The sequence below is a fragment of the Sorex fumeus genome, unplaced genomic scaffold (genome assembly GCF_029834395.1).
Source record: "Sorex fumeus unplaced genomic scaffold, SorFum_2.1 ptg000037l, whole genome shotgun sequence".
Lineage (NCBI taxonomy): Eukaryota > Metazoa > Chordata > Mammalia > Eulipotyphla > Soricidae > Sorex > Sorex fumeus.
The window spans coordinates 64,897,193-64,907,263 of record NW_026606094.1 but is presented as its reverse complement, the minus strand read 5'-3'; the positions used below and the strand labels follow the sequence as shown (position 1 = coordinate 64,907,263).

Sequence of the window (10,071 nt, the reverse complement as noted above, 5' to 3'; positions counted from 1 at the left end):
GCTGTGTGTGACCCCAAAGCATATACAATATACATATACAAAGCATATACAATATATATCATATGTATGTATGTATACATACATATGGGACTGGAGCAATGATAGCACAACGGTAGGGCATTTGCCTTGCGTGCAGCCTGCTCAGCTGAGCTAGGTTCGAGTCCTCCACCCCTCTTGGAGAGCCTGGCAAGCTACCGAGAGTATCTCGCCTGCACAGCAAAGCCTGGCAAGCTTCCCGTGACGTATTCAATATGTCAAAACACAGTAACAACAAGTCTCAAAAATGGAGACGTTACTGGGCCCACTCGAGCAAATCGATGAACGGGAGGACAGTGTGTGTGTGACATATATATACATACATACACTCATATATATATATATATATATATATATATTTAAGTGAAGCACATACCTCATGAGCTATTTTTCCTTAGAACAAAATAAGGAAGGTACTCGGCTGGCACTTCTAACCTTTAATTACACAAGAGCAGATGGGCAGTTTCAGATTGTGCAGTTCACATCATAATTAAGCATTTCACTCAGAAAGAAGAAAGAAGTCCCCTAGAAACCTGTCTGTTAAGATGTGAGCCAGGTGCCTGGTGGGGTGAACAGGTCACCTCTGCTCTGGTCTCGGGCTCCTTATCATCAGAAGGGATAGCAGAGATGGGACCTCCCTGACGAGGAAGCCCTGGGGATGTGTTTGATGTGTTTTGTGCAAGGCTCTCTCTCAGAGCCATTTGTTTAAAAAGTGAGTATTGGTTTTATCTTCAGACATTAGTAGTAGTGATAGATTTTAGTGGATATATCCTTAGGGTTGTGTGTGTGTGTGTGTGTGTGTGTGTGTGTGTGTGTGTGTGTGTGTGGTGAGGGGGGAAAGGGTGCTGGCAGGGGTCTATGGAGAGACAGTCTTATTGTAAAATTTGTTAAACTGAGGAACACCAGCTCTTAATACCTTCTGCCCTTGAAAAAAAATCATTGCCTTGAACTTGAAAAAAATTCTGCACCGCCAGCACTAATGTTTTTGCTTTCTCCCAGTTCCTTCACACATCAGCAACCCCTTCCTTCCTGTTGGACTGTGGAACTGCTCTCTGCCAATTTTCATGACATTTCACATGGTAGACCAGTGTTTCCCAATGTAAATGCAGAGGGAAACACATTTATACAAAGTTAATAAAAATATTATACTAAATTCTAATCATTGTGAATTGAGATATTTTTACATTTTTTTAAAATACCAGTTATTCTCAGGAGGTGGGTGTGCTATTGGAATAATGTATATATGAAGCCCTTCCATTGATGTATTGTAAAAATACTACTTATTGGGCTGGGAGATGGTAAGTGGTGAAGGTGCAGGCCTGGCAGGTGGCCCCGGGGATGCCCAGCAGTGCAGGGCCCGAGCAGCACCATGTTCTTGGCCCTTTAGCTAAAGTCTGGCTCAGTTGGCTGAGAAGCACTGGGGTCCTAGGACCTCTAGACACTTCCTACCCTTCCACCAATATGAATTCTTCCCAGTCTGATGTGATGTGTCTCAACACTTCTGCACATGCCCATCTGGACTCAAGACCTTCTATACCCAATTCCACAGGTGACTAATGGCCATTTGTACTGAGGACTTCTTGGAGTCTCTGTGATTCTATGTCCCACAGTTCCCACTATAGGAGATATATAAATGACATGAGGAGCCCAGTTCTGCCTTCAAAGGTGGGGGTAAGCATGCAAGGGCATTTGTCCAAACTGTTAAGATGGTGACATTAGATTCCACGCCATCAACCACAACATTCTGCTCTCATCTCAGAAACAAATCGTGGTGACAGACATCAAATAGATGTGACTGGGCTTCCATCTCTGTCTCTGTACAGGTGGATGCGGAACTGTTCTCAGAATACATCTGGGGTCTTTCCAGTCTAGGGCACAACATCCCAGTTGATAAACCAGTTTCAAAATAGTGGGGTAAAAAAAAAAAGTTGATTATAAATACATGGCAAATTATCATAAAGGCATTTGTACTTCCTAGTACAAAATAAGTCTTTCAGATACATTAATGGTCACACAGTCTGAACTTGGCTTCTCTCCAAGGAAGGTACTACTTCTTAGCTGAGTAGATCCAGGCTGACAGCGGCTTCTGCCCACAACCCTTACAACTCTAGAGCCAGATGTATCAGCATCTACCTGCTCTGGGTCTTGTTTCAGTTCAAAACATCTCTTTTATACTTCCTTCTAGGATCATAAGAGGGGTGGGAAATACTTCTGGTTTGGATTTCAGCAAGGTAAGGATGCAAATGTTCCCCTTCCTCCTAATCCTTGTGCAATTGTCAAATTATGAATTGGCCAACTAGCTCCTTATTTCCCGGAAGGCTCTGAGCCAAGGCCAAGGAAGTCAAAAGCAAAGCAAAGCTTTTTTTTCCATTACTTTAAAAAAACTATTTTGGGGCTGGAGAGATAGCACAGAGGGTAGGGTGTTTGCCTTGCACGCAGCCAACCCGGATTCAATTCCCAGCATCCCATATGGTCCCCTGAGCACAACCAGAAGTAATTCCTGAGTGCAGAGCCATGAGTAACCCCTGTGCATTGCCAGGTATGACCCAAAAAGTAAAAAAATAAAAATAAATTAAAAAATTCTAAAAATTATTTTTATTGAATCACCAAAAGGTAGTCAAAAAGTTGTTCATCACTGTTTCTTTCACACAGTGTTCCAACAGCCACCCCTTCACCAGTGTACATTTCCTTCAAAGTCCCCAGTAATATCTTGGCTTTATAGCCATGCTGCCTTCTGGCTAATTGTTTATCCCCCTTTTAAAATTGTTGTATTGTTCCCACAGCACCTCAAATCATCCTAGGGACATGGTGCTATTCTCAATCTGTCCTAGGCATCTACCTTTGTAATTGGGGCAAATCACCAAATCACCATCAGACTGCTGACCTTGCTACACAAACCTATTCTAAGACTGGCCTAGAACAGCGTGATACAGTAGCATATGGGACCCATTCTGTCCCCCTGGGAATGTCTCCTTGCAGCTGGATCAAATCTCCGTCAAGCAGAAGAGTCTTCAACCACACACCTCTCAAGACCAGCCTCGAAGCACCATTAATAACAAGCAAGGTGGGGGAGATCAGCACCTGGAGTTCTTAAAGACTTAATTTTTCTAAAGAACTGTGATTTACAGTTATTGATAGTTGGGGGGGAGCGATAGCACAGCGATTTACCTTGCACGCTGCCAGACTGGCTGACCCAGGTTGATTCCTCCACCCCTCTGAGAGCCTGGCAAGCTACCCGTGATATATTCGATATGCCAAACACAGTAACAAGTCTCACAATGGAGACGTTACTGGGCCTGCTCGAGCAAAATTGATGAACAATGGGAGGACAGTGCTACAGTGCTATTGATAGTTGAGTTTTAGATCTCACTAATCTGTGATATATATAGAATATTGGAAATGGAGATGCCTAGAACACTGTTGACCCCATCATTCAGAAAGGACAGAAGATGGGGGTGGGGGAAATAACTGGAAATTAAGATAGTTCATTTTTTGAGACCTTAGGTTAGAAAAAAAGATCTTCCCATCATTTTCTTTTATAGCCATAATTAGTGATTCTCTTCATGCCTGAGCTCTTCCCTTGGAACTAATAAATCCGCTTCACAGCTCCATTCAACTCCAGATCTGTTTCACTTCTCTACAGGGCACTTGTGTACAAAAGAGTGGCCAGACAGTTTAATCACATTGGCTTCTTTCCAGTCCAGGTTTAGCTCTACAGCATGTGCTGTGCTCAGGAGGGCAAACGAGAGGGCCAGCCGCAGCTTCTTTTCCTGGGGAACTTATTTTACTTAACCAAGGGCTGAGACAAATTGGAATGACATGAAGTTAATAAGGCATCAAACCTGGAACCAGGGAAAGGGGCTTTGGGGAAGGTAGGACTTGCTTCTACAGGTTAGATGCATAACCAGCACCTGGGAAGCAGCCAGGATCCTGCAGGCAGGCCCCAACAGGCTGAGCTTCAACCTATTACCAGCAGTGACTCAGCCAAACTTGGCTCATCCTGGCTTCCAACAATAAAGGACGGCTCATACTAGCTTTTTTTTTCAAGATATGAACCCATGTTTAAGAAAAGCACCGGAGCCTTACTTCATTCCATTAATTCTCTGGCTAGCCATTAACAGCCAAGGCCAGTCTTGTCTTAGAGTGATAAAGTACTGGAACGATCAGTTATAGGGCATATAGCAGTAATTGTCACTCCATTTTTTGATACCATGTGGCCACTAGTGACAATAGATCATGGGTAAGTGCCAGTCCAGAAGAGCTCGTTCTATCTCTCAGTATTTATTTCTCAAACATTTATCCTAAATGGTTTGTTTTTGCCACTTTCAGTATTTCAACAAAACAAATTCTGAACCTAGACTGGCTTTGCCAAAGACATACCACACAGGATAATTTATAAAAATTTTATTTATTTAAAAGTAATTCACATTTAATATCACCACCAAATCTGACAAAGGTTAAGCTCCAGCATCATTATGGGATGCAGAATCGTACCCCCACCCTTTTTGTAACCATCCTGGTTCCTTAGAAGACCATCAGTGGCCCCCTTTTCTTCCAGTTTTGGACCACAGCTGGCTGTAGTCAGGCTAACATATGTGGTGCTGAGGATTGAACATAGAGGGGTGGCTGCTGCAAGGCACAGACCATACCCGCCCAGAATACAACAATCTTATCTTTTGGGTCAACTTAAATATATCAATGCTCTGTACTCAGTAATTTTTGAGAGCATATAAACCCTAAGTCCTAGAACTTTAATAAACCAACACATGATCTTGGCACTGTATGGCACCAAGATCAATGCTGAGTGGGCATTTCCCTAAATAAAACAGCTGGGGCATGATCCAAAAATAAAACGAAGATAGTTGTAAAATTCAGGATACTGCCAGTTCCTTAAAAAGATTGCTTTAAAGAATTTTAAATCAATAGAAATTCATTATGAGGGAGATACAGGATACAGTTTTATCTTGGACATTTGGCACCTGCTTAAAAGTTTGCTTTTGGATCACACCCAGCAGTGCTCAGGACTTAGCGGTGCCAGGGATTGAATCCATGCCAGTCACGTTCAAGGCAAGTTCCCTACCTGCTGTTCATCTCTTGGGCCCCTGACCTGCTAAAAATTAATTCGACACCTCCCCACCATGAAGAATAAAGAGCAAAAGCTGTCTTCTGCATGTATCAGTCGTCACATGGTCAAATCACCCACTACTTGAAAAGCTTCTTTCAAATCCATTTCTTCGTTTCAAGCCCCAGATCTGTAAAAGTAGTATCACGGTGGGCAATTAGATTGGCAGCTATTAAATAAGACTTGCTATCAGGACATGTTTCTTAGCTTTCTAAAATACCTGTTCACAAAATCTATGGTAAGTCGAAGGGACCACCAACATACTACACACAAACCCACTAAGGCTCTGGGTAATAAATAGCTTTGTGCACGTGTAAGTCTAGGGGATTGAGCTTGGGGCTCCTCACACCCCCAGGTAAACATTCATATGCAAAACTGAGCCAAATCTCTGGCCTCCATAAAACATTTGGGGGTATGAGGTTTTGGGTAATACCCAGCAGTACAATGTACCAGCCCTTTGAGCTGATTCAAACACCAACTCAAATATTTTACAATTCTGTTGCTGAAACTTTAATCCAAAGATAAACAATTTCAAGGGCTCAGGAGATGGACCTGGGGTTCCTGGCAAGTTAGGAACCCATCTTTCCTAAAATAACCATTTATCCCAATATTTTTCTAAAATATATTACTGGGGGATGGGGAAAATCAGCAGGTCACTGCAGCTAAGGCGCTGTCTGTAAAGTTGGCCTCAGGTAAATCCTTTAACCCATCAGAATGGAAGTACATCCATCAGATTGAGTTCTCATCCTTGGCCAAGAATCCCATTGTAATTCAAATTCAAGCCAGATTCTTCCCATTTGGTCCATACCTAAGTCCATCAGAATCTTGACCTCTTGAGCCTGGTGGAAAAGAATAATGTTAATATTGTGTTAATAATTTATGACTTTTTTTTTGCTTTGTGTTTATCATGGAACCCTGCCGGCTACCTTTGACAACTGTAAACCTTTGGAATAAAAATCCTTTAAAAAAAATTATGTTCTCCAGTCACCATCTTTCCAACTTTGTTACATTAATAGTACAGATTAAAAAAAAATTAAACTGGCAACCACCGGAAACGCTGAAACAGACGTAACTGATTAGAAAACCAAAGGAAGCTGGAAGCTTGTTTACTGCGAGCAGGGCAGGAGCGCTGCCAGAAGAGAATGGTGCTCAGCCCTGCTCCTCTGCGCTACCCTTAAATAGACACTAGCGCAAGCTGCTGGCAGCCTGCTTGTCTGGGCTGGGCTCAAACGGATTTGCTCAGCCTTTCTTGAGTGGTGGGGGTGGGGGGCACACCCGGTGCTGGGGACTTACTCCTGGCTCTGCTTCTCAGTCAACATTCCCGCAGGGAACCCGTGGGGTGCCAGACAGCGATCGAACCCAGATCGGATGCAGAGAAAGAGCTTTCTGCACTGTACTATCTCCCGCTCCCTGATTCAGCAGCTGCACAATTAATTGCCCATTGCAATTCCTGTCTCTTGGGACAAGGATCCATAAGCTTTGGGTGCCTGGAACGGCGCCTGCAACACTACAGCCCGTTAAAAACCCCACGCCGTCCAATAGTGTGGAGTGCAATAAAATGGGTGTTCCGTCCGTTTTCCTCTTCTAAGAGGTGCTGTGCTAACAGCTCCGAAGCAGGAAACCCTACAAACCTCAGATCTTACCGTTAAACTAAGTAGCGCCTATAAACTTCAAAGACTCCTTCACTTTAGATCTTTGGAACGTTCTTATTAAAATCCGCGGCACGACTTAACTAAAATCTGCTTTGTCCAGCAGGGTGTACGAGAAGTCTCGGGGCGGGGCCGGGCTTGCGCACAGCCAGGCAACCCCACCTTCCCACGAACATCGGTGTCACTTGTGCTAAAAAGTTCCATAGGAGGAAACTTTCATTTAACCTAATACCCAGCTTAAATTTAAGTGCAGCTTTGGCCCCTCCCAGGAATGCCTTAGCCAGTCCCTCCGGATCTACCGGGCGGACAGACCACCCAGCTTGTGCACCCCTTCTCCTAGGAAAAGGAAAAAGCTTTCAGTGACGCGCCAGACGGAAGGCGCGCTCCTCAAGACCAAGTTCGGTATGTCAGTTGGCTCTCTTTGGTCTGTTCTGGGTCACACTCAGCTTACATGAGTGCTGCCGAGAACTTGGGGGACCCTTCGCGGTGCGAGGATGGAACCCCGGCGGCCCGCGTGCAAGCCAATCGCCCTGCCCAGTGAACTGTCGCTCGGGTCTCTCAATTTAACTCCAAATTCACCCCGAATAATTGCTTTTTAACCTATCGGGAATTGCCCTACTCGATAGGGGAGAGCTGGGGGCGTCTGGGGCCGTCGGGGGTCGCGCGCGCGGGGCAAGGGGACGCTGGCCACGGCTAGGGCACAGCCTGCAGATGCAGCTACGGAAAACCTCGCCGCTCCCTGCTGCCCGGACCCAGACAGCCGCACGAGAGGGGCTGCACGCGCTCGGGCCTGGGGTGAGGGGCGGGGTGGGGTAAGGATCTGAGGCGCCACGATGGCGCTTCCCGGAGAAAGCACACCGAGCATCACCAGCGTGTTACCGCTCAGCAGGGCTCTCGGTCCCGGGAAGGCCGGCCGGGCTGAGCCCAGTCCCCGGACGCCCGCGGGGGCGCACTCCTAGTAGTCAGTGCCACCCCAGAAACGACCTCCCGGCCCCTCTCACCCCCCCTCCAAGTCCACGTGGCCGCTCTCGGACTCGAGCCTGGAAGACAACTCACCCGAGCCGTGATGCGCGCTCGAAAAGGGAGGGTGCCCCACGGGAGCCAGTTTAAAAGGGACTCTGGGCGTCAGCGCGCGCGGTAGCCAACCACAGGGGCCCCCGCGCCCGGCCCGGCCCAGCACCCGCCCCCGAGAGCGGCGCCCGGAGGCCCGCGGGCGCCCCCTGCCGCCAGCCCGCCGAAAGCCAGGCGGGCCGCGCCCCAAGGCTCAGCCCCAGCCTCGGGGAGAACTTCTGTTCCCCAACCCTCGCTGAGTGATGGCACGAAGCTCCCGAAGCTCCCGGCACTCATTCGTTTCGTAGCTCCGTCTTCTCTACCCGTACCCCGTTTATTTTTCTTTTTGGTTTAGGGGGTCCACACCTGGAAATGCTTCTAGGTTACTCAGGAATCAGTCCTGGCTGTGTTCAGGGGACCAGAGGGGATGTCCGGGATCCAATTTAGGTTGACCACGTGTCGGCCACGTGCAAGGCAACTTACTCTTTAAATTAAAGCCCTACTTGCTGGATCATCTCTTCGCACCCCGTTTCTTCAAGTCCTAAGCAACCTCCTCCCCCCCCCCCCCCCGTACTTATTTTTAATTGCGAGACCTCTTAGATGTCTAATTATGTCAGGGAGGTGGTTGACTGCTTCTAAAGGAGTGAAGAGGAAGCATCATGGGGGGGAGTGGAGGGTGAAAGCACTTGAAGAAGGGGGAGGGGAGGCGAGGGAAGGACTCCCAGGACCTGGACTCCCACCTCCACGCCACAGGTTCTGAACACTAGTCTGTCTGGCTCCAAAGCATCTCTGATTCCTTGTCCTGGGTGTGTGGGGGGACAGTTGGGATGGGGTGTTCTGACTATTCTGAAATTAACTGACCATTGCCATTGACTGGAAGTCGTGCACAGAGCTGGGTACAGGACACAGGTACTGGGGTGGGTGGGTGTTGAAGTCCTAACCTTTACTTCTCATGAATGTGATGTTATTTGGAAGTAGGCTCTCAGCTACTATGAGCAGATTAAGATGAAGTCATGCAGATGGACTGTAGGTTTTTTTTTTTTTTTTACTTGAGATGCTGTGATTTGTAATACTGTCAGTGACGGTTTTGTGCCTATGTCATTTCAACACCACACTCACCACCACAATGCCTGTCTACCTCCACCAGTGCCTCAACCACCCACCTGCCACACAGCCTTAGTTCCTTGAACCAGCACTGCTGTTCTCTTACCTTTGGCCTTTTGTTACTCTGTTAACTGTGTGTGTGAGGGGAATCATTCTGCCCCTGTTCTCCTTCAGCATAATCTGACCATGTAGTGGTAAATTGCATGATTCTGTTCCTTTTCAGAGCTGTGTAGTATTCTATCATATATAACACTACTTCTTGAACCATTCATTCATAGTTGAACATTAGGGGTTTTTTTTCCACATCTTGGTTGTTATACTAAGGGCTGCAATGAAGATAGGTGTATATATATCCTTTCAAATGAATGTTCTTTTGTGCTTTGGGAGTAGGTGTCAAGAAGTAGTATTGCTGACTTGCATGAGTGCTACTTTTGCTTTTCTCAGAAATCTCCATATTGCTGTCCGTAGTGGTTTAATGGGGTGGACATTATAGTCAGGGATGGTGCTGCGGGATAAGCAGGGAGAACCCAACAGTGAGGACAGAGGCAGAGATGGGGATCATGCTGCTGAGTGCCCTGGACTGCCAATGGTAGTGGACACTGCAGGGTGCACACAGGCGAGACTCTCCCCTGAGGGTCACAGCTAGAGAAAGACCCTGCCAACACCTGGAGTTTGGACTTTCAGCCACTGGAACTGTCAGACAACTCATTCCTAGAGCTTTCACTTCATGCTACTCAGTCAAGACTAAGAAAACACTAATTCCATGCATGTGGGGATACTGAGGAAGAATGCCTTTATTCTCAGCCTGGGGTGTTCAGAGATAGCTCCTCAGAACCCCGGGAAGAGGTGTCTGTGCCCCATGTTTACTGCTGTGCCTGGTCTGGCATATTTGCTGGCACTTTGCAGGCTCTCCGGATATATTTGTGAAGGATGGACTGTATCTTGCCATGCAGTGGAGCTGGCAGTGGAACCACAATAGTTAACTTGGGATCACACTTTCCCCACCATAAGGGGTCTCTCTCTGTAAGTTGGCATCTGTAAGTTGCAGAAGCTCGCGTCTGCCTTCACAGTGACCTCATGCTACAACTGTCACATCCTGAACTGTCAGGC

At 46.8% G+C, this 10,071-nt stretch overlaps 1 long non-coding RNA gene and 1 other non-coding gene across 2 annotated transcripts; both read right to left on the bottom strand.

The window, feature by feature from the left end:
- Positions 1 to 4,482: 4,482 nt before the first annotated feature.
- Positions 4,483 to 7,988, bottom strand: LOC130027424 (uncharacterized). The gene is made up of 3 exons (XR_008793038.1): positions 7,864 to 7,988; positions 5,967 to 5,997; positions 4,483 to 5,288 (listed from the first exon to the last, which is right to left on the bottom strand). It is a non-coding gene; the product is annotated as an uncharacterized LOC130027424 (long non-coding RNA).
- LOC130027899 (small nucleolar RNA SNORD93) lies at positions 5,842 to 5,913 on the bottom strand. Its single transcript, XR_008793108.1, has one exon. It is a non-coding gene; the product is annotated as a small nucleolar RNA SNORD93 (small nucleolar RNA).
- Positions 7,989 to 10,071: the final 2,083 nt, after the last annotated feature.